Raw genomic sequence first — 3,914 nt, forward strand, 5'->3', positions numbered from 1 at the left:
GCCAATGATCACTCTTGTTCTTATGTATTTTCAACGGTGGAGTTTCTACACACCATAGATTAAGGTGTGGAGCTCTGCTGTACCTCGAGTATTAATGCAATTACTATTGTTCTTCTATTCAATTCCGCTTGTTCTTGTTCTAAGATATCACTTGTTCTTCAACTTGATGAATGCAATGATCCGTGACACTCATCATCATTCTCACCTATGAACGTGTGCCTGACAACCGCCTCCGTTCTACCTTAGATTGGGTGAATATCTCTTGGATTCCTGATACACGATGCATGGTTGATCGCCTGACAACCGAGTGCTCGCCTGACAAACGAGCCAGCCATTCCCTGAGATCAGAGTCTTCGTGGTATAGGCTAGAACTGATGGCGGCATTCAAGAGAATCCGGAAGGTTATGGAAAGGAGTAAGAAGGATTGGATGAAGACAGTAGGAAAGCAGAGAGACGGAAGGGACCAAGCATCTCCATACGCTTATCTGAAATTCCCACCAATGAATTGCATAAGTATCTCTATCCTTATCTTTATGTTTTATTCGTATATCACCCATATCCATTTGAGTTTGCCTGACTGAGATTTACAAGGTGACCATAGCTTGCTTCATACCAACAATCTCTGTGGGATCGACCCTTACTCGCGTAAGGTTTATTACTTGGACGACCCAGTACACTTGCTGGTTAGTTGTGCGAAGTTGTGTTTATGCCATGGTATCGTGCACCAAGTTTTTGGCGCCGTTGCCGGGGATTAATTGAGTTGTGAAAAGTATTGATCACAATTTCGTGCACCAATATACCCTACCCAAAATAGACAGTGTTACCAAAGTACTCATGTCTGTCAGCCATGACACAATTACAAAATAAGTATAGAACTAATACTTTCAAATCTCTTAAACACCTAAGTTATTATCACCCTCTTCCTCCATGACTTCCTCATCATCCACCAACTGACCATCCCGAACTATTTTACTTGGATCCATGGCAGCAAAATCCTCTCCAGGATGCAAAAACTTTGCCTGAATGACAGCACGTTCAAAACCCTCCGCAAATGTGTCAAGGATATCAGCTTCTCTGCTAGACTCCATCTGCTTCAACTTCGCAGTTACCTCAATGATCTGATCACTCATAGTAGACAGTTCATTTCCTTTCTTTCCTAAAGACTCCACTGCCTTTTCATGCTCCTCTTTTTCGAGTTTTAATTTTTCTTTCACGGCGGAAAGTTCCTTTTTCAGATCAACAACCACGGTTTCCCTTGTTTTCAATTGCTCTTTTAAGTCAGCAGCCTTCGACATATCCTGTAACACCCTCCTATGCCTTAAAGCTAAACCAACCTGCATAAATTGGTCTATCCCAACATCGCCAACTTCCTCGATACGGGCAACATCGGAGGCAGATTGGACAACCTCGTCCGCCACAACATTAAATGGGAATTTCTTATCCCATACAGATGACCCATCGCCTTCTTCCTCAAAGGAGTGAAGTTTCTCTTGTTTAATAGTAAAGTTCGATAATTCATTCAATTGAACAACCTTCTCACCCTCATCCAGGTTAATAACGTCAGACTTCCTCTTTTTGAAGACAATCCCTTTTTTCTTCTGTGCCGGCTGATTTACTTCAGCCTCCCCTTCTACCTTCTCTGGGTTTGAGGAGGAAGTCTCGAAATTTTTCATTTTGAACCGAGCCCTCATGCTCGATGCTGAAACCCCTGGGAATCTGCCACCTGAAAACAAAACAAACTAAAGTCAATTCACACACAGTAAAAACAAACGCTATGCAACTGCAAAAGCAAAACACAATCTCACCCAAATATCTTATAACAGAAGCCTTATCTTCTTCCCATGGAACCAAATCCGACACAGATATCAGACCACCCCGATCAACCATTTCCATCAAAAAACTAATTATACACTCATTCCGGGGTGTTATAAGCTCAGGACCCAAAATATGATTCGGTTGACAGCACCAATAAATGGAAAACTTTTCCCCTAGATTTTGATCTAAATAAAAGGGAAAATCCTCGTCAACCGACTTCACTTTGAAAAATATTTCCTTGAAATCTTTAAAGGAAGATTTGTACAGTTTGAAGACAGAAAAATCAGGGGTACTGTTCAAATTAACCCAAAGACCTTTCCACACAGCTTTTGCTTGAAACAGGGAAAAAAATAGTTCTAGTTCAGGCTCAATCTCCAGAAATTCCATCAAAACTTGAAAGCATTTCACAAAGGCCCATCCATTAGGATGAACCTGAGACGGTGCATAATTCATTTGGGTCAACAAATTACATTCAAAATTTGTAAACGGAAGTTTGACAAACAATTTCTCAAGAACGCAACTATACATATAAAAATTTTCAAAGTCCTTCTTTCTATGAAAAACGTGATCCAAGCGATTGCATGGCAATAATTCAACCCGAAACCCAGGTCTGACTATTTTTGATAAATTCAACTTCCCAACACTCTCTTTGTCAAAGAACAACGAAGCCCTTATCTTTACATCTGCATCAACCCACTCATAAGAGCCATCATCTACTATCTTAGTTACAGATTTCCCCTTTTTGTCACTCATTCTTTTCTCTCAAAAAGAAAAAACCAGGAAAGCTATAAAATAAATAACTTTGGTTACTAACCTCTTCTACTCATTAGTTTTGAAGAAGCACGAAGACAAAGCAACAACGAAGTCCACGCGTAAATGTAACTTGAGGATAAATTTTCGACACTCATTTAATGAAACCTTTTCAGTTCCAAGTTTTGATCATGACCATCAACTCAAACCCCACTTACAACGGTTCTAAACCCACTTTGGAACTTGAACCCTACATTTATAAACATTAATAATTGTTAAATTATGCCACCATGGTTTTTGTGGTTCCCAATGAACGTCATTTTTTAACCTTAGTATTTGAAATGAGTCAAGTTGAACTGGGGCTCCATATTCCGAGCTATAACTCAGCCACGTGGGTTTAAAAGCTCAACCTGACCCATTCAAGTCTAGGCTAAGCTTGGGGGCTGTGATATTACCGTTATACGTCGGTTACGAGTTATAGCTCGGTGATCCCCCTATTTAATCGGTACGTTACCCCTCTGCATTTATCCCGCCGACTTTATGGCAATAAAGTCCTTGGTCGGTTACATACAATACGACTAATTCATACCTAAACGGTCATTATCATCTTTCAATTATAAAAACAAATAATCAGGGTTGGCCGAGGTATGTTCATTCAAGAAAATAGAGAGACTTTTCCCAAAAAATTATTTTGAACTAACTTGAACGTCGGAGTGCTTTTTGCAGGTGCTCCCTTATTGTCTTCACTTGGCAGCCGAGCTTCACTGTGACGCACTAGGAGATCGGGTGGTAGCTTCCAAGAGACGAGTTATAGTTCGGCCATATCCAGGCAAGAACATGTAATATTATCAACAAGGTGAATAATGTGCATGAACCTTCATCTTTATTACTTTGAATCTGTGTTATACATATACTTATTTATTATGAAATTGATCCGAGCAAAGAAAAGTTAATGTCAACGCACTTAATAAAGAGCAAGAAATAAACATAACATAGACACAAGAAAAATCATCTATGTGTCACGCTTAGCCTTATGGATATGATAGATTAACCAAATGTGGACATCTTTATAATAATTAGCCAAAAGATTCTTAATCATGACGCTAAATTTTGAATACACCACAGTTATATGAACTATGAAAATAATTTAGGGGTTAAACATCCTCCCTAAGTATATAAATTTTAATTCTGAGATCACATAAAAAAGTTTCTTAATTTCTTTAAAGTTAGAGGAAGCGTCTAATTTAGAATTTTTTGGAGATAATTTAAATGTTCATTCCAGTTTTTTTATGTGATCATATATAATATAGGAAGTGGTTCATGTATATCACCGTATTTTATTGAAATAT

This window comes from Arachis duranensis, chromosome 3 (assembly GCF_000817695.3).
Source record: "Arachis duranensis cultivar V14167 chromosome 3, aradu.V14167.gnm2.J7QH, whole genome shotgun sequence".
Taxonomy (NCBI): Eukaryota; Viridiplantae; Streptophyta; class Magnoliopsida; order Fabales; family Fabaceae; genus Arachis; species Arachis duranensis.